The sequence below is a fragment of the Tyto alba genome, unplaced genomic scaffold (genome assembly GCF_018691265.1).
Source record: "Tyto alba isolate M040663 unplaced genomic scaffold, T.alba_DEE_v4.0 Super-Scaffold_48, whole genome shotgun sequence".
NCBI classification, from domain to species: Eukaryota; Metazoa; Chordata; class Aves; order Strigiformes; family Tytonidae; genus Tyto; species Tyto alba.
In genome coordinates, this window is record NW_024881324.1 from 22,255,286 (window position 1) to 22,276,823 (window position 21,538).

Here is a 21,538-nt window from a genome sequence, read left to right on the forward strand (position 1 = left end):
GAACAATCTTAAAATAAACTGTTTAACATAAACATACTAAAATTAGTAATTGAACTTGAAAGCTTCCTATATTAAGAACCAGAATCTTTACAGTTCTGGAAATGTGTAAATATTGGAAATACACAAGTGCTCAGTGAGGTTAATAATGAAAGTACAGTACAGAGTCTTGTAATTCTCACTGAGGTCAAATTCATTCCAAGTCACTGAAGATTTGAGACACTTGTTTTTAAACTTGCAAAAGCAGGTGAAGTGTGTTAAACTTTTTTTCTGAGATGGCTGTGAGACTGCCTGACATGATCATGCTCTTTGTGTGCTGCAATGGTATTGTGTTCTCAGACATGTAAAAAGAGAACAGGTAGCAAGTATAATTGTGAAAGAACGTGCTTGAGTGGACCATGACACTGATTTTGCAAAGTGCTCGGATGTTGGCTTCAGTCATTGTTTTGGCTTACCATCATCTTCATTGTCAAAGGAAAGGTAGGAATTGCTGATATGTAATACAAGGACAAGACTCCTGCCAGGCTGCATTCACACTTGTCTGCTATCATTTGTGATTTAGCGAGACAGTGATTAGTACATTTAGAGCACACCTACTGCATTTAATACACCCACAGGCTGAGTCCGACTGTATTTCATTCCATAGGAGACAGTTTGCTACGTGTTAGAAAGCATGACTGCTAGAAAGGCAATGAGTGGTATTTATGCAGAGGTATTGATAGAATTTACTGTGACCTGTTCAAGCTGAAATAGGTGAGAAATCATTGCCTTGAATGTTAAACAATAAGGCCTTATATTGTCTTGTAAGAATTACAGTGCATCTTTCTCTTTCCCTCCTGTTTTAGGAGACACTGTGTATCAGTTTTACAGGATTAGAAAGATAAAAGGGAAAATACCTGGATAGATGAGTAACAATTTTCTTCATATATACACTTCTTGCCATTTATTTATATATATGAGCATAAGAAATAGGTGTTCTCTGTGCCTTTTCAATGAAGGCTTTTATTTTCTTCAGCATATCATTAACAATGTTTTCTCCTTTTTATCCTCATTTAGTAGACTGTGTGTACATTCTTGTGGGTATTTATAAAACCAGAGTGATGTTTGTTTCCTGTAGGATCATGTAGGGGGAAAGAAACGCAACTTCAGAACATTTAAAGTCACCCTGATTGAAAAAAAAAATACATAAATTTCACCAGTTCTGTCTCTATACAAGAAATAGATGCATGCATATATTTTTCTTCCACTTGTCTCCATTCCCATCTTTACTTCTTAAAGTCAGGGTGAACATTGAAGCTTTTTAATGCACCATATGGGTCACATAATTTGGTCAGTGTAGAACCCACAGAGAACAAGGAAGTTTAAATAAGGATGTAAATGAAGAGTGCCATGTTGTGCAGCTGAAGCTAAGATAAGTAAGCAGGTATAAATTAAAATAAGGAGTTATAAACTTAGAATGTTTGATAGTTCTGGTTCTAAATTTAAAAATTAAAAAATGGTCTTCTGTATTTGAATAATAAGACATTTTAGGAAAAAAGCTGATATAGTGCCTGCGAAGTCAATAACTACAATGAAGGGATACAGGGATAGTTTTTTAATTATGATGATATTTATTTTGCATCTTTGGTGCACATGTATCCTAAACTTACTCCATTATTTTACTTCCTGGTTAAACCAGAAAAAGCTTATATTTACTTCTGTGTGAGCTGGATCAGGACCACAATTATTTTCTAACAGGACTTCATATACTGCAGTTTGACCTTAATGTCTTGATATAGGCGTGCAGATATGCACATAAAGCTATTAGTTTTAGTTTAAATGTACTGCGGTACCTCAGGGGCACTGTATAAATTTGCAAAAGAATCAAGAATTATTTTATTCAGGAGCTAAATCCTGAATTAGTGTTTAATGAGAAATTTAACCTTGTTCTTCCATGTTATGGAACAGCTCTTAAGAGAACTTGCAGTACAGTAGAAAACCAGGGAAAATTTTATATTTCTCTTTCTTTTGAAGAGCTAGGGAACAGTTCAGTACATGGATTACAGTTCTATGTCTGGTAATTGATATGTCTTCATTAAAAATAAAACATTTTTTAAAATTCTTATTCATGAAGCATGAATGAAAATTAGTTTTCCTCTTAAAATATGAGACGTGAGGGTTTTGATGTATATAAAAACTCCTGCATCTTGAAATATAAGCTTTGAAATTCACTGCTACTAATAAGACATACATTTATTATATAGCCACACACTAAAGGAACACTGGATTTAGATAACTAAATTTAAAAGTCAGTTTAACACTGACTAGCTTGAAAACTTCATTTTCCATTGCATGCATCCTTGTAGCTGTGTCACAATGATTTTTCTTATCTCTGCAGCTATTTGGAAGTCCTAAGCCTATCTACTCAGTTATACTGGTAGTATGGCAATATTTCCCTTTACTCTGAAAATCAAAAGTGGCAATGGCGTTTTATTCTTATTCTGATAAAAATGAAATTGAGTATTTGTACATTAGCAAAAAAAGTGAAGACCTGGAGGGGACAACTAAAATCATTCAGTCTATGGAGTGTGAATCTGAATTAGAATACTGTACTGTTGGTGCTAGGTTTGTTGTGTGTCTGTGCACTGTGTATATCGCTTTCTATGTCACACCATGAAAGCAGAAGAAGAAATGTTAATGTGGGATCAAGTTATTAAATAAGCATTACTTAATCTGTACAAAGACCATGGTTAAAGAAGATACATCTGAATGTTCCGAATCCTGATAAAGACAACCCAAACACATACTCATGTTATCTTTGATGTTAAAGTGGTAAAAATGAAAAAGAAATGCTTCACTATATGACTTGAGTAGAATTATTAAAATTGGGATTCACATTTTTGTATGAAATCTTTATTCATTTACTTCTAAAGCTTAAAGCCCATACTTGATTTTTAGTTTTTCTTATACTGAGTTAAAGTTGGTGGAGTCAAATAACCTTTATGGAACAAGATGCTTTCCGTACATAACAGTATGATAACTGAACAAAGAATGGGTAGATTAATCCAGTGCTGATGAAGTCTTCTATGTAAAATACTAACTTTACTGAAGAGAGGGCACATCATTGTGTCAGGTTTCATGCTTTGATTCCCTCTTCACAGAGCATTGCATTCTAAGTTTTTTTTTGTTATTTCTGGAACCATGAGATGAAATTCTACAGTTTGATATGTTTCAGATTAGGCTGGAGAAGAGACATTGGGCTCTTAGGTATCTAGAGATATTCATGGCTGTCATGGTTTGAGCCTGGTTGGCAGCCAAACACCACACAGCTGCTCACCCACCCACCTTCCCCTACCTGGGAATGGGGGAGGGAATTGGAGGATTAAAGGGAGACTCTCAGGTTGAGACAGAAACAATTTAATAATGGTAATAAAATGAAAACAATGGCAGTAATAGAAAATACAAATGGCCAATGCACAATTCAATTGCTCATCACCCACTGACCAATACCCAGCCCGTTCCCAGCTAGCGATCCCGAAATACCAAGATTCTGTAATCGCAATCCTGGAAGTGAGAGAGAGCGCCCCTTCCTGATTGCCCCTCCTCTATATAGTGAGCATGACGTGACATGATATGGAATATTTCATTGGCCAATTTGGTTCTGGTGCTCTGGCTTTGCTCCCTCCCTGCTTCTTGTGCACTTGGGGAGCTGGAGAGTCCTTGAAATCTCAGCAGCAGCTGAAAACACCAGTGTGCTATCAGCATTCTTCTCATACCAAACCCAATGCTGAATCTAAAACACATCATTATTCTAGTTACCAAAAAGAAACATTAATATTATTCCAAACCAGGACAATGGTAAAAGCAACTTTGGTGATTTTAGCAAGAAATATCCAATTTAAGTTTATCAGTGCCTCAGCTTGATGAGTTGTCTTCCATCCAGTGGAGTCACAAAGTAGAAACCATGCTTGTACTCCAGCACCTTGGCGCTAATCTGAAGTTTTCCTTCACTTACTAACAGAGGTAGATTTAAATGTGTGACATACCACATGGCAGCACTGAGTTGGTGAGAAATTTTAAGAGACAGTATGTTGCTAGGGATAGTAATGTTTCTAATTATTCTGGAAAGATATACCAAAACTTATCTGACTTTGCCCTGAATTCAACCCGGCCGAAACTAACGAAGGTTGGTGTCTATGCACTTAGATCTGTGTGACAGATGCATGCATTCTTGTACTTTAGATAAATATGAGACAATTTTTACTCAAATATTTGAAAAGTAGACACAGTTTTTCACTGTTAAACATGGTTATAACTTCAAAAACTAATATTTGGATCACTACTTTTGTTCCTCAGATGCTCTGGAATAGTGGAATTGCAGTTCAGCCTAATTCTGAGTATTTTTGATGAGGTTTATAAAACATACTTTTTTTTTTTTTTCCCCCCTCAGTTTTCCTTTATATTTTCAGTCTTATCACCAAAAATTACATTTATGTTTAACTTTTGTGTAGGAAAAAATAATATCTAGTGTTTGCATTCTTCACTTGAGTACTAGCTCAAGTGAAAGTGTTATATTTTTCAGAGTTGGATCTAAATGTTATGCATTTTCTATTTTGATGTTCACCTCACCTGACATTGTTCCTTTACTTGCGTGTCAGTACCTCTTTTTGTAGGTTTTGCTCTGCTTTTCATCTGTAATACAAGAATGAATTTCTGTCCAAGCAGCTCAGCATGTATTTAAATGCCTTCATAACTGGCACTGCAATGTGCTCTGTTTATAAAAACATGTTCTGTATAACGATAACATACTTTGTGTGAATTTTACTTCCAATTATAAGAATCCTGTAAATTCTGTTTGCTGTACTGCATATCTCTTGGAGGTTTTGGCTTTGGATACATACCTAAATTTCAACTTAGTAACGTCTTCTTTATCAAAATGATCTCTTAAATATCTTGAAACTTGGGGTCTGTCTCAGTTGTGTGTTAAAATATTCAGAAAGTCCCTGAGTGAGCAGTACTTCTGATATCTCTAAGTCTATCTTATTTCTAGAGATCAAGTAGGAAAAATTCATTACAGTCTTCCAGTTCAGTCACTGTTTGGTAATAAGTGAAATCATTCAAAAAATTCAAAGCAATTTTCCATGAAAAATAACATTCTTAAATGAATGTCATTACTGACTTGTCAGCTTGCTTTGCTGTAGGCATCAATCTTCAGGGTGCTTCAGAGTGTCCTGGAGAAAGGGAGAACAGAATGTACGCCTTTTCATTTCACTGGCGGGTTATTCTAAACTTTAGTAGCAACATTTGTTCAAAATGAGTGAAGAGAAGCTAAATAGCTGGGGTAAGAAGACCTGAACTGTGGGATAGGCACAATACATAGACGCTGAAAATTTGGAGTTCAGTTTCAATTTCAGAACACATGAATCAAAGCATGTCTCATTTTACAGCATTGCTGAGTAACAGAGAAGATCTGGAACACAGCCACACCACTGAAGTGATCAATAACGGCAATTAACAACAAGTGTTTTATGGCAATTTGAAGTGTTGCTTCACTTTCAGGAAGTGAAATGAAATTGATCTTCTTCTGCCTTTTACTTCACCTTGCCTAGTTTTAACTTCCTTGTAAATGGTTCACAGCAAGAGAGAATTGTCTCTAAGCTAACCTGTCCTCCTAATAATTTTATTGCCTTATTTATTTTAGTGCTTCAACTGCTATCATAGACTGTCTCTTCTTTCCTACTCTCTTTCGTCCTTATTCTTCCAGAGATTTTTGCAATGCTTCTTTTTGGTCCCCACATAATCTGATGGTTCAAATTTTTCACGTTCACTGTGCCCACAATTAAATGTGTCCTTCCTGAACCTTGTGTCTTATTTCAAATCTTTACAAGAATTACCATGTCAGGATTATCCACATGCTGCAGAATAAAAGATAATAAATGAAAAAAGATAGTGACTGGGACTAACTCATGCTGCCAAGAAGAAACACAGTTAAGGACTTTACAGTGAAAATGCCCTGCAATATTTCAAACTTGACACTTAAGATTATGAACTGCTTATCTGGTCTCAACGCCAAGAGCAGCTAAGGAAAGAGTCTTTCAGGCAGGCACAAGGCATCCTGGGAAGGCTATGCTGGTTAACATCAGTTTAAACTGATCAGACACTTGTGATAAAATATACTGCATAAAATTAATTTCAGGATATTATAGATCTTTAAGTAGTACCTTTCATATCAAAGGATCCCAAAACTGTCACATAAAGGTGTTACTTTATCTATCTCTGTAATAAAATATAGTAAAATGGAGGGAAAATATAATTATCTAATTTGGTAAATTAAGTATTAATATATAGTAAAAGATAACATTTCAGGAGCAATTATGATTTGCATGTCCATTTAAAAGTTTAATCTCTTTGGAACAAAGAGATTTTAATCCAAACACTAATATTGGCATTCAGTAGCTTACTGTAAGATGAAATGATGACTACTTGAAAGAGAAGTGTGGAATAGGCAGTGCCTTCACAGGTCCTACGTAATAAGAAATTGCACAGTTTGGACATAGACCTTTTAGTATCCAGTTTAGAAACAGGTATTTCATCTAAACTTACACTTTGTTTCATGTCACGTTAGCATGACAGCTGGCAACAGCCAGTAAGTACAGTTTCTTCTCAGCACAGTTTTATATAAAACTTGGTATGTATTGTCAGCTGAGCTGTGTGAAGCATCCCAGACGAGTGAATGACAAACGTGGTTTTGAGGAGGAAGAAAAGTCAAAAGGGTGTTGGATGGTGGATGAGTTTCACATATTGGAAAGAAATCAATCATTACAAAAACATGGTCTTTAGCTGTTGCAGTATTTCCTTCATTTAAAAATGAGACTTACTTTGAAAATGGCTTCTTTATATGCATTTATGGAAAAGAAAACTAACAAATATATCATAGTTGCCCACACTGTTGGTTTAACTCAGTGAAAGTGAAATTGCTAATGCTGGGAAGTAATGGCTTACCTATAAGCATCCTGGCATTTGGGAAGTTTTCTGATGTGGCTTCGGTTCACTTAGCCTTCTGTCTCAGACCTGAATGTCCCACTAACAGTGGTTGGTTGGAGTGCCACATGTGAAAGATGGTCTCCTCAGGTAAATAAACACTCTGCAGGGAATAAACTGAAGACACAGAACTGTTTCCTGTCATGATACAATGTGGTATAATGTAGGAAATGAAGCCAACGTACATTAAAGACTATCCCTTTTATGTATATAGGTCAATAAATTGATTTTGCTTTATTTTTCATTTTTGTTTTGGAACTAGGGGGACACATACTTAATATGTTATATAAACTTGTTACTGAGGCACAAGCATTCAAAATACCCCATATTTTAGAGTTCATGCTGATGCAGAGAGGAGACTAAACAGCACAATTTTGGGAGGACTGTTAACAGATCACAAGCCTTGTTGATCAGCAATTTACAGCACCAATAATTAATAGGCTTCTCTATGGCTTCGTACTGGAAAAACCAGCAAGGTTGTTCATCCTGAGGACCATAATGGAAAGCAGAACCAAGATAGTCTGAAAGGAACACTGTGTGGTGACATAGACTTTGGTGCCAGCCAACACTTTCCCTAGGCTTTAAAATAAAACATGTCACAAAGATTAGACCATGTGAAGACCTCTGGGGACCTTCTGTGTGCTGATGAAGCTGTTGTCTCAACAGTTGTGAAGCAGCTGCAGATCTATATAAGGAAAGAGCAGCCAGTAGATGTGCATGCTTACAGTGTGAGTATGATCTTCCAGATGGCTCTTCAGTTGTTAAGGAGGATGCATTAGCATTTTTCTCTGTGAGAAAGGTGTAACACATGTTTTCTGAAGTATTGTAGAATAAATTGTATTAAAATTTGGTGCCATATGGAAATTTGTTTTGCCTAATTTTAAGGGGAGCTGAATGATGGCAGTTCCCACCGAAGACAACTTGAGCTCCTGACATCAGGATGGTATCAGTACCATGTATCATTTTCTAATAATTTTGATATCTACATTTCAGTCTTTTAATTCTTTTGTTTGTAATGCTTTCTATGCTGATGGACTTGTCTGCTTGCTACACAAAGAGACTCTTTTCTATGTACATAGCAGTGAATTGTTCATTTGCAAAGTAAGACAAAGAGTTGTCATTGAAATCTTAACAATTAGAGAAAGAAATTTAGAAATTGTATGAGAGGTTACAGGTTAACATAATGCTTAAAAAATCCAGTTAGAAATATACTTGACCTGAAACTCCTGAAGATAATTGTCATAACCAGGATGGTAAGGAATGAGGAAAAAGAAGATCTCACATTATCCTAGGTGCAGCTTAAATAAAATCCTGTATTATTAAATTATCATTTGATAAAATTTACTTAGATGTACATTTGTGATTTTACTTAAAGTGTTTCTTTTTTGAAAGCATACACTGTTTTATCATATACTTTTATGAAGTTAGCACTGTGTAACAAAAGAAGTAGTTGCTTTTGTTTTCTTTTAAACCTGAGTCTTCAAAGGCAGAAAGAGACTCTGGGTATGAGTTTCTTTCCTTTCTCCCTATTAATACTGGTTAACAGCTAAAAAGTTGCTTTATTTTGTGGAAAAAACAAGGTAACCAGATCCTTCTGTGGGATGATAGGGAGGAAATGAGTTGGAAAATAATAGTGAGGTTTCTTCTCTTTACATTTTATGTAACTCTAGGATAGGAGCACTCAGGTTTCATTCTGTACTATGAGATGCTAATCAATAATATTTAAAATGTCATTTTAGTTTACTGAGTACTGACATCTAATCAATAATACTTTTGATTTACCTAATCAGGTTTGCATATTGTAACTTGAATAACATATGGATTGGCATTTAAATCAGGAACACTTCTCTATTTTATTCTTTGAAGATTATATGTGTGTGTGTGTGTGTGTGTGTACTATAGACAATATGACTGTAGTTCTTCATCTGTATTCACTGCCAAAAATAGTATTTCAAGTACTGTTTTGTCTAAAGAGGGCTGGGTTACCTAAGGTTACAGGACATTTTTTGCATTCATTAATATTTTATGGAATTCTAATAAAAGGTTAACATGCATTCTCATTAAAAGTATTTAATGGTGTAATACTAACAACGTGGGGAAATTACTGCAGGTTTTTGTGGTTGGTGATTTGTTTGGGGTTGTTTGTTTTGTTTTGTTTTGCGGCATAGAAAAACTTATTGTGTACTGTATAGTGCCATCCCTGAAGCTACAACATTCTGTTTTGGCATGGTCATGGCAGTGCAATCAGTGTTAAGAATCATATTGAACTGAAAGAAAGCAGACCTTACTGAGGAACTCAGTTTTCAGCCCATACTGCCAAAGCGAAGTTTATTGTTTCATCTGAGCCACTACACTGTATTAGTTATTCATGTTTGTTTCCCTTTTCCATATGCCATTCTAATGACTTGCTTTATCTAATGTTTTAGAGAATTAATGTAAATTATTTTTGGTGCTACAAAGAACTTGTAATCAACTATAAAGTTTAAAGTAAATGTTTGAAGTGGATGTTGTAGGGAACTGAAAATTAAGCAATATTTTTATGATCGAGAACAAATTTGAAATTTTCTTGAAAATAAATCTGTTTTTCTTAACACTGAGCACAGATATATGTTGGTAAATTTACTTAAAATGCTTGTTTCTTAAACAATCAGTAATTGCTCAGTCAGCAAACACTATACTGTACGTCAAAATGTGGAGGGCAACCAGTTGCTGTTCTTTCAAAGCACAGACACAAATCTGTTTTCCTTGCATGGTAAATCAAAGAAAATAACATACTTTCTCCAATAGGAGGAACTCTGTAAGCATTTACAGTCTTTTGTAATTTAGGTTACTTTAGTTTGTAACCTATATGGGTGAATTACATAAGAAACTTACTCATGAGAGTCTCAGACCACTTGCCTACTCTGATTAATGACTTCATTTCTTATGGCCCGTTGGCATTAACATTAATGTGAGCATTATGTGAGTAAGAGGTGTTCGAGGTGTTCAGTCAGACTCTCATTACTTCAGTTTCCTCCTTGCAAAATGAGTGCAGTGTGTTGGTTTTTTTCTGCATCGAGAAGCGCTTATGGAAACTTATCAGGCTATGATATCCCCAGAAAATACAATCTTTAAATTCATGAGTAAATGCCTTTTTTAGGTGTCTGTGTATTTTGACCACAATGAAGTGATAGCCACTGTTTCTTTCAGCTCACCATTTCAGTGACTGTTACTTGCTTTTTTCCAGTGAACTGAAATGTTTTAATTTTAGTAAGTTTCTCTGACCTGAGTTAGTCTATTTTTATGATTGTATTCTTATGGAAGAAAACAGTCTGTGGATGTTACAAGAAAGTTTACCATGACCACTGATCTTCACAAATAATAAACAGACTATAAATAAAAAACAGATTTTTTTTCACTCTTCCCATTATATTGGAAATTATTTTCAATGGATAAAGATGGCAGCTGGAAAAATCAGCAAGTTAACTGAAATACTGCCAGAAAACAGGGGATTTTAGAATGTCAGAATAAATGTGTCTATAGTATTTACCAAAATACAAACTGAGCTTAATCAGTGGCATACATTTTTCTTAGTGCTTTCATAATTATCATATTTTTGACACAGCTGTGCCGAGAGAGTGCCTGGGAATGGCTGAGGGATAACATGGGCCAGAGACAGTTCTCAGATGCTGGTCTGAACAAGGTCCCTCTAACTTTGTGTGAGAGGAGGAGAGTGCAGCTTTAATGACATGAACAAGGCTGTTCCATGAGGTTTTTTCCATTTTGTGTATTAAAATAAAGCCACAGTGCCTCTCCAAACCACGGCAGTGTTTTACCAACAATGTGCTGCTATCATCCTTATATCAGCTGTGAATTAAAATAGCTTGCAGGTATATGGAAATAAACTAGGGCATTTATTTGTTTATTTTTTATTCAGACTAGGAAAGAACTGCTTGAACTTGATTTTTTTAACTGTAAAAGGCTGGTCTGTTGGTTGGGGGTTGATGGTCCATTCAGATTCTTTGATCAGATTCCTTGGCTGTGCTGGCTAAAGCCAGAGCAGGGCTAAAGTTGACCATGAGCTTCCAAGGAAGGTCGTGCTTTATTAATGGAGGAAAAAGTCAGGGTGAATTTTCTTCATTGTCCGGGCAAGCAGTGTGACACAGCTTGTGTCTGTACAACTGTATTCTTACCCCTCTGAGGGACAGGGTGGTATTTATCCACCTGCCTATTGGAAACAGCTGCTGCCGAGCACTTGTGCAAACTGTGCTCAGTCAGTGTCAAGGAGGGACCTATGGGGTATGAATTAAAAATATGCTGAGGGGGTGCCAGTAATCAAACAGTGTGGGTAGCTGTGTAGCATTGCCCAGCCCTGTGCACTAGCCCTGTTTAGTTCACTGGTGCAGACATAATCACATAATACATTTCAAAAGCAGACTTTTCGGGTAACTAGATCAACTCAATTTCCATTCTTTTTGCTTAGAAATATACTGTGTTCAAACACTGAGGGAGAGGTAGAAAGATAACACCATCCCTGGCTCTCCTCTGTAATAAGCTGGTATCACATATAAGAATCAATATTAATGCTCTGTCTCTCAAAACTAGCAGCTTGAGGAGCACTTACTCTCTCATATGTTACTACTTAGTCAGTCTATCAAACATTAATTTATCTATAAAATAAAAAATATTCTTCAAGAACAGTGGTTTTGTATTTGGATAATACCAACTCTCATCACTTTTTCAGCTATTCCTCCCTCTCTGTTTAATCTCAGACTCCTGAGATTCCTTCTTTTTGTCAGCAAGAGCTTTTAATCAGGTAAATTTTTAATAAATTTGCTTTTTAATAAATATTAAAAGGCAAAAGAAATAAAATTACAGGATTGTTCAGAAACTGTGGGTTGTGGGGGCTTTTTGTTTGCTTTGTTTTGTTGTAGGTTTTTTGTATTTTGTTTTTCATAAGGAGGTCAGTTCGATATTTTTTTTAGGACACTTCTTGGTAATTTCTAAAAACTGAGGTTTGTGTGTACATGAAAATAGGTAGATGCACGTGATATAAAACATATATAAAGAGACTATATTTTGTAACTTGGATCATGCACATTTGTTGGCTACTGACAGTCTTTGTATAACAGTTTTAGTGACTATGACCAAGAACTGTAAACATAACAAATGGTGGTTAGATTTTTAACGTGGTACTTCTGTACTTGCTCAGGGAAAGTATTTGCTAGTAAGATACACTTATGCTACCTTATCATACTAATCCGAGTCAAACATTTTTAAAGAAATAAGTCTGATAGGCTTCAGACCTGTTCACCACATTCAACATTTGCCTTATTTTTCCTTCAGCAAGTGCAGCAGGTGTTTATTGCTGTTCCTTTCTAGTTGAGGTGAATATTGACTTTAGATATAAAATTACATACAATTTTCTGCAGCATGCAGCTAAATAATCTGTTAATGAAAATTAATCATGAGCTTGCTTTGCTGTTACTCATAACTGGCAGTTTTATCAGGAATATTTCACTGCCACATTTAAATAAATGTATCAAGACTGACCAAAGGTTTGGTTGTCCCAAGTAACTTAATCTTGCAACAACAAAAGCTGTTTAATAATACAGTGATGTCATGCTTGTATAACATCCCTTTTGAAGTTTTTTTTTCAAGTTTGTTTTGTGTTATGCATGCCAAATGAAGTGAAAAATACTGTTGACAGATCTCCCTGTGAAAACATACTTGCCGTGTTACCTATCTAGGTACCTGTGTAGTCTGTATAGCATTGTGGATTAAGCGTCATAATTCAGGAGACATGTCATTGCTGGACAAAGGACAGCATGGGTTCTGGTATATAGATACTACGAAATGTGAGTAACTGTTCTGGAAAATGTGGCAAAAATGCAGTTAGGGTTTATAGAGGGGTTGTAAGTCGGTTGTTTTTTAAAACAAAACTTTACCAAACTCATTCAATGATGGCACTCCTTGTGCCAATGGCTAGTTTTTATATATTATTAATCATTAATACTGCACACACAAAATAATCCTTAGAAGTCATAACATAAATCAACTGTGAGCATAAAATATCACAGAGCTAATGGCTACACTGCTTGATGGTGTTAGTCAAGGTGAGCAGGCCTGAGAGCTCTTCAAGAAATTTCAACTCAAGACAGCTTCTCATCTGTATTCTTGCTTCCTCTTTATGACCGACTTGCTTATGATGCTTGTCATATCCTACCTCCAAAGAGGATCTCAGCTGCTCCTTGTGCTGCATACCTTGGTTTTGGTTTTGTCAGTTGTTCCACCCAAGTGTTTGACAGGGTATCTTGCCTGTTTGCACTCTTATGCTTAGCTGATTCTTTGTTCTTTATCTTGCAAATTCTGTCATTTGGTTGGCTCACATGCTTATCTCTGATTTCCCCTTGTTGGTTACATTAGTCACTTATGGAAAATGCTTGTACATTTTGTGGTTATGGTATCACATTGTTGCGAATATTAATATACTGTTGTACCATTTTATTGTGCTTATATTCCAGTTTAAGGCATTCTTTTATTACATTTCCCCTGCTTAATACGCTTACAGTCTATAGGAGTCCTAGACCATTTTTTTTTTATTTTTTAAGTTATTTTTACACATTCCTAGTAGAGAACATGCCTTTTTGCTGTCTGGTTTTATGGCATAGATTGTCCCATTGCTACTTTTTAAACAAGACTTGTTTTTTTTCAGGAGATGTTGTGAATCTGAAGACATCTTCCTTCTGAGTGTGTGTAAATGATCATATGGGCATTTACAGTATTCTTGTTCTCTGTGGAATGCTTTTTTTTCCACCTTTTTGGGACAATTCTTTCCTCTCTTCTCCTCAGTTGTCAGATCCCTATCTGAAATACTCTCATGATAAGAATGATGTAATTATATCTGGTATGTAGGCTCAATTAGGTTCAATTACATTCCTAAATAATTTTCATCAGGTATCCACTGATGGAGAATATATCCTTTGGAGACAGGCAGCTGCTGCTCCAACTTTTGCCATTTTCTTCATTTTCAGGGCCACTTTTTCTCTTCCTCAGTATTATTCCTCTGTTCTTGAAATTCTTTTAAAAACAAACAAACAAAATCAATCCAGATATTCCATCAAGCTTCCTGAGCACTCCTGCTTTGTCCTGTTCTGATTGTTGAGCTGTCTGTACACAGCACCATTTCTGAACTATTTAAGATCTCAAGCAGACAGTATTGCCCACACAAAATAATTACCTTGAAGGGGAGTTAAAAGGTAATGAATGTAGAAATCCATTGTAGAGAGTTTTTGCTTTGGTAAGCCTTTGACACTGAAAGTTTATAAAGTGGCAGTAGGTGCTTTGTACAAAATTTTAATGCTAGAAAGATACGGAGAATTCCTTCATATGCCCCACAGATACAGCAGCTTATATTCTGGCCTATTCAGATCTCAGCTATGAAACAAAGACCTCTAAATGAGATTTGAGTTCTAATGTTGATTTAATAGATGACTCACTTCTGAGATGATAGAAACAAAAGCTCTAGTAAAGCATTAGTAGATATACCTGTCAATTTTTTGGGGATTTTTATTTGGTCCTTGCTGACTTTTTCATAGTTACACATGTGATATAGAAATGAGACCAGAAGCCTTTGAAACGCTTCGTAATATTACTAACAAGGTGACAACTCTGCTTTTTAGTCAAATCCCTTAATATGAGCCTGTATTTAAACTTCTGAATCATCTGCTGCTGAAACTAAGTTCACCCCATAGATAATGCTGAGTATGCTAGCAGTCCCTTCTGTGGTAGGCACCCACATGCTTCAGTGTAGGCTTGTGCTTACATGCTTTAGTGCACATGGTAGCATTTGCTTAAAATCACAGTGGCAGTCATGAGAATGCATGTGATCAAAACTCAAGTGTCCTGAAATCTATGGAGATGTTATGGCCTGTTAATAGCAGTGACAGTACTGGATTACAGGGCCACATGGTTAGAGGTGAAACTCACTAAAGGTAAATAATGTTTATGGACAGAAATATGAATTTGCCACCACAAAAAGTATCATTTGCTTCTGACCTTGCCTTACCAGCAGTTTTGGAATACATTACATTGCACTGCTTGATGAGTAAATTTGCAAGATGGCAAGAGTTGTTTTGTTTGTGCGAGGTAAGATTTGAGGTATTTTCTTTGAAATTATGGTAAGTTTTTTCAACACCAAAAAAAAATCTATTGTGTGTCTTGTACTATTAATCTCACTTACTTAATGAATACTGCTAAATAATTCTGGAATGTGAGTTCTCTGTAATTAAACTGTCTTCTCCAGAATTAGGTACTCCCTTTAAGATTAAGAACTCTAGGAGCAAGAATATCTTCAAATATGTATTACTTCAAAGCCAATGAAGAGGGAGTAGATACAAATTCTATGATTGCATACGTCCTCTCAGGCCATCAGTTGTTTTGTATATTTTATTGAACTCTGATATGTCTAAGGCAATCTTGTTGTGTGACATACTCTCTAAAGGGCAAGTGCAGATCACCCTGCAGTTGGAGATCTGCATTCTTTGCCACTGTGGGAGATTGGACAAGCAGAGTACAGAGCTGGCAATAGGTCTAAACATATTATTTAGCTGAGTGATCAAGGGGAGATCAATCTGGGAAATCAAGCTTGCTATCCTGATATCCCTTGGTGTTTTGTTTTTTGTTTTGGTTTGGTTTTTTTTGTTTGTTTGTTTTGTTTTGTTTTGTTTTTCCTAAAGAAATTCTTCTGTTCAAGCATTTCACTGCCATTTCTGAATCCCCTCTAGACAGTCTGGTGATACTCCACCTTCAAGAGCCATCCCCTGAAGAGGACAGATTCTCTTCTAGTGATTTCAGTTCACTATTCTTAGCATACTTGGGACTGATCTCAACAGATGCATCTTAATGAAAAGTTTTAATGTTTTAGCTGCCTGTACACAAATCTAGTTTGAAAACATCTCACTATAGTTGTGTGGGATTTAGCAGTCCTAATGTCATGTTAGATGTCCTGTGATATTTACGCATGACCAGAAGACTGATTCAGAAAGTCTATTGTAGGATCCAGTTTAATATCTGACTGTCCCATTTGGATGTAATTAGATACCTATATTTAGCCAATTTCACCCACAAAATTTTCTGGCTTTGAATGTCTGTCTAAAAAAAGATGGTGGCTGACCACTAATGTCTATTTGCCTGTACAACCAAAACTAATTTCTCATGTACTCACATTTTTTTTCTATTATGATGCTTGTTGGAATTTATTATCCATGTTGGGCTTATTTTTTATGTCATTGAGCTAAACATTTACAAGCCCAGAAAAATTTGGGCTCTTACAGATCACAATCAGTCTAATACTAGGTAATTAATAACACATTGCATCAAGAAGAAAAGTTGGATCTTGGATTTCCAGGAAATAGTGTATAGGAGTAATAAAACTCATGGGCAAATCTGAGATCTTAAGAAAATACATCAATAGAAATAAATAATTAAAAAAATACAGTGACTTAACGTATTGTTTTGTGTTCCACTGAATGTGAATCCTGTAGTTCAGAGGAAAGAAGCTCTGAAACCAGAAGCAGAAAAAGTGACAGAATGAATTAGGAATTACAAGAGCAGTTGGGGATTAGTATGGCAATAATAATAATAAAGACTTCTACATATCTCAGTGTATAACCAGAACCTTAATACTAGTAAGAAACACATCAGGATCATGCATACAAAGAGCAAAACTGCTGACATTCCTACTGGAAATATAATGCGTAAAGCTATCAATGACAGTTTCTCTAAAACTAACCAGAGACCAATTATCCCAGTGGGATATTGAAAGCAAATCTATCTTCTTGCTCTGTGACTGCAAAAGAATTGTTAAGGGTGAGATCAGTGGAAGTGACCCAGAAAAAGTTAGCAAAGATGAAACCAGAGAATTTAGCAATGAAGAAATTTCCTAATTCTGAAGAAGAGAGTGTGAAAACAAAATGGAACAAATGGGACTGTGAACTTTATAATAATTCTGAACAGTATATTCAACAAAACTGTTTCTCTTGTATGGAAGAATTGTAAGCCTATGTTCAAAAAATCAGGTCATTGATGACATCCCAGATGCTAACCAAAAATCAGTAGCCTAGTTCAGGGGCAGCTGACACTTTATCTGTAATTGATTTACACTGTGAAACATGGGTAGTGCAGTATTTTTGTTGGTTTTGGTAAAATCTAGCTGCTATTGTTTGTAGTTTCTCTGAGGTGACTGGAGATCTCTGATACTTACCAGTTATATTACAAGGAGGCAAATGGGGAGCAGTAAAAATGATATAATTGTAGAGCCATTTCTGTAACTCTTGCTAATACTTTGAGCCAAACACTTTTTTGAGGACTTTTGGGTATATTTTAGGACTTTCCTGTCAAAAGCAAGGTTTCTTGACTTGGGAGATGGTATCTTCTTGTGGGGAAAAACCAAAACACTTACATGTGGAGGAGAGGGCTAGGCTTGCTTGTGGTTTTCATGTTTCTTATTATGAATGATTCATGAGTAGCTTAGTGAACAATGCATTTTAAGAAAGCTAAAAAAGCTTCTCTGTAAATGAAGTTCAAATAAAATTATGTTTTACTAGTATAGTTTACAGTACAGTGAGAGAGGATCTATCTTACATGCTTTTTAAAAAAAAAACTCATTAGTCTTCCGTATATGACATACTCTTCCAGTGTCATAGATCTATAGACATTAAAGCTGATTAAGTAAAAAAAAAAAAATCAAATAAGTAAGTTTATTTTCAGTTTTTACATGGTATACCTAAATTCTGTTTATGGTTTCATATTAACTAAGAATCTGCATATATGTCATTGGATTTTCTGATAGGGTGCTTACAGGAATAATGCAAAAAATATTTCTTAGTGATCTATGTCATGGTTTGAGCCTGGTCAGCAGCTAAATGCCACACAGCCATTCACCCACCCTCCCCCCACTTGGGAATGGGGAGGAAATCGGAGGGGCAAAGGGAGACTCGCGGGTTGAGATAAAAGCAGTTTAATAATAGTAACAGAATAATACACTGACAGCAGTATCAACAGATAATGGACAATACAGCTGCTCACCACCTGCTGACCAACACCCACCTGCTCCGGGCCAGCGATCCCAAACACAAAGGCCCCACAGCCACACTCCCAAAAGTGAGAGCCCCTCCCTGTCCACTCCTGCCTTTATATAGTGAGCACAGTGTCACATGACATGGACTATCGGCCAATCCGGGCCCAGCCCTCCAGCTGTGCTCCCCCTGCCCCCGCACACAGGTGAGGGCTCTGGGGCCTGGGGAGCCCCTGGGGTCTCAGTGTGCTGCAGCTCCTCCCGCTGCCAGACCAACAGGAGCTCGAGTCCAGCCCCAACCAGGACAGTCTACTATACCATTATTTAACTTTTTATTGGTTGACTTATTCATGTTCATTAGGATCATTAGACTAGGATATTAGGTATGTGATGATATTTATGAAAAGTCAAATATTTAATGAGATTATATCAATATAGTGCATATTTGAGAATGATTGGTGAGTAATTAATGTATATAAATGAAGAAAAGTATTCTCTAAAACAGATTTTGTTCTAAATTTGTGCAAGGTTGTGACTAGATTATTTTTGTTTGAATATTTTTTTTGTGTTCTGAACAGTTTTTTTACAGAAGTAATACTTCCTTATTTCTCTATTATAATAATTAATCTCTGTTATAAAATCAAAAGGTTTACAAATTAGCTCATTTTCCTAAATTTAACATGACATATGAAATCATTAATTACTCCCAAGGTAGTTACAAGTCTTGAAAATACCACTGCTGTATATTTAATTATTTCCATAAAACTTGCAATTTTGAACAGCTGAGTAAAAATAAAAAGTCATACATTACTGTAGTACTGACTTCCTAAGTTTACCAGGATGAACATCTTAACATCTTCATATCCTGCTGCAAGGGACAGTCCAATGCCTATGCTGCTGTCTGTTTTTTTAAGTATCATGCGAACAAAAACGTTATTATCTGATTATGTTCAAAACTTTCTTGTTCTGTTTCAGTGAAAGCTGCTGCATTATCAGGCTTCTCACATCTTTGGTGGAGACTTGCAAGAGTGTTTGACAGAAAATATACTTCTAAGCTCTTGGTTAGTCATCAACTAGTAAGTAACTTCTCATATTTTCATAGTTTTCATTCACCTCCAATTAAGTGTTTGGGTTGTCTCAGGCAAATAACAATTTTTAAAATTACTTCTCTATCATTTTCCTTTTCTATTAAAGCATTTTTATCTAATGTCTGATGCTCCTTTAAAGATTATAACACATTTATGTCACCATTTATAAGTGCTGTAGCAAAACTAGAAGCATTTTCTTAGAAGAATGGTATCTAGCAATCAATTACTAGAGTTGGTGAATCCAGTTAAATGGTACCTGAACAGCTAGGTTGTATTATTATGCTCCCGACTGATTTTCAGATTGTCTCATTTTTCCTAATATTTTATACACTTTGCTCTTCATACCAACATCGTCTCTAATTTTTAAAATTCCTTTAGGAAAATTGTAAGCTACTCATTTAAAACATATGTTCTTGTGGTCTTGCTATACCTGTTGTCTGGCATAATTTTTTTTTTTTTTTTCATTCTTATTATTTTGCTTTGTTTCTAAACCTAAAGAAGAAAACTGGGCTGGTGGGAAAGCAAGAAGTTTAAGATTTGAAGTAGGGAAATTATAGGAAAAGAACCCAAACTTTTAAACTTCAAAATGAGGGAAATATAACTGCAGCATTTGAATGGTACTTACAGATTCTTCTCAGAAAACAGACTTAACATTTTAAAAATGATGCTGGTGGAGATTAGAGAATTGATGCAAGGTTCAGGCCACTTCTCATCGAAATATAGTGATTTTGATTTTTACCACCAGAATATATAAATGTTATTTTAAATTTCAGCAACAATGAACAATCAAACAAAAACCACTAGTTATTTGACAATTACTTCAGTCTGAGTTGTAATATTTCAGCAGGTCTCAAAACCATGTATTTGGATATGTGTACAAAATATTCTTCTGTTCTTAAACAACCACAGTCCATAAAAACTAGTACAATTTATTTATGTGCTATTTGTTGAAACAAAAATTATAATTATAGTGGTGGAAATATTTTATAATGAGTCAGTCCAATAATATAATCTAAATTCACCACTTAACAGTATCAAAACAAAGATGTATTTCTCTGTAGGGAACAAGGGCCAAGATTCTTTATTTTAGAATTTCACAGCTCTACTTGATCATGTCATTCATTACTATTCAATTTATAAAACAACAGTGAGGATTATGTCCTTATTTTTAATGCTGTTTTATTAATTTACACCTAACAAAAAGAGATTTTGTTTGAACTGAATGATTCGGCGGGAAGGATGGTGAAATTAAAATGTTTATTTCAGTGACCTCTCATAGAAGAAGGCAAAATCTAACCTAAAGTTGAAAGACAAATTTAGGCTTAAATTCAGTGAAAAATAAAACAAGAATCAAGTATGAGAAATCAAGGAAAGAGAAATTAAGCTGTTTATCAGATGAGCTATCTAAGCCAGAGTGAGAGTAGCTGTAGAAATTTGCTAATTTGCGATATTTGGGATTTTATATCCCTCTTAGCCTTTAAATGCAGTCTGAATGTATAGATTTATATGTTAAAATATTTTTTCTAGTTTTATAACAAGTTAATGAAATTTAAAAGTGGAGAAATTACTACATGAGAGTGCACATCTGTGTCATTCAAAACATTAGATGAAATGATTACATGTGCCTTGTCTTTAAACGTATACAAGAAGGGAATGTATTCAGTCATACACCTGCTCATAGAAGGTTATGCTAACTTAGAAAGTTAACATAAATCATATGAATGTTTTGTTATTGGTACTGCATCTAAGTAACTACAGTGTGCGTTCTGTCAGTTATGTATGACTGAGAGGAGAAGGATCTGTTAAGAATGGGAATGCTACAGGTGTTTTTTCAATATCATCGAAAGTCATGATTTTTTGTCAACACTTTTAACTGTTGAATAATTCTGGTTTTTCTCTATATTTTCTTTTATCATATTAATGTAAATGTGAAAAAACTCTTCTAGGGAAGAAAGCCAGGTTGTTATCTAGTGTCCTAAAAAGGCAAGAGAGTGATCGATATCAGTGAGACACAGCTAAAGACATTGCTGGTGTGACACTGTGCATGGTATCAGCTGGGTGAAAGTCTAACATGGAGAGTTGGAATAAAGGCATTCATTTATAAAGGACTCGTGAGATGGCATACAAGTTCATGATCTTTTTAACAACTATTACAATGTTGTACATCTTCAAAGCCTTTGAAGAACTTTCGCTGTGCAGCTCCTTTTTATGTCAGCAAGAGACACACTTTGCTGTGATAATATGTAGCTTTTAAATACTTTGTATGGTGTTGGTTTCTAATAGCATTAGAAGAGTTGCTGTGGTTGTAAAAAATGTTATCACCTTTGTTTGAAGGACCTTACTGACCAGGAAGGATGAGTTGGCCCAGACACAGCTA

General features: G+C 35.4%; 1 protein-coding gene across 9 annotated transcripts in view; it reads left to right on the forward strand.

Moving 5' to 3' along the window:
* CDH18 (cadherin 18) overlaps positions 1-21,538 on the forward strand; it is a 536,769-nt gene that overhangs the window by 100,179 nt on the left and 415,052 nt on the right. For 8 of the 9 annotated variants that reach the window (XM_042806880.1, XM_042806879.1, XM_042806882.1 and 5 more), the window contains one exon: positions 19,049-19,149. The gene's annotated coding sequence lies outside the window, so the exon portion shown is untranslated. The remainder of the gene's footprint in view (positions 1-19,048; positions 19,150-21,538) is intronic. The other variant, XM_042806884.1, reaches the window with a different exon arrangement.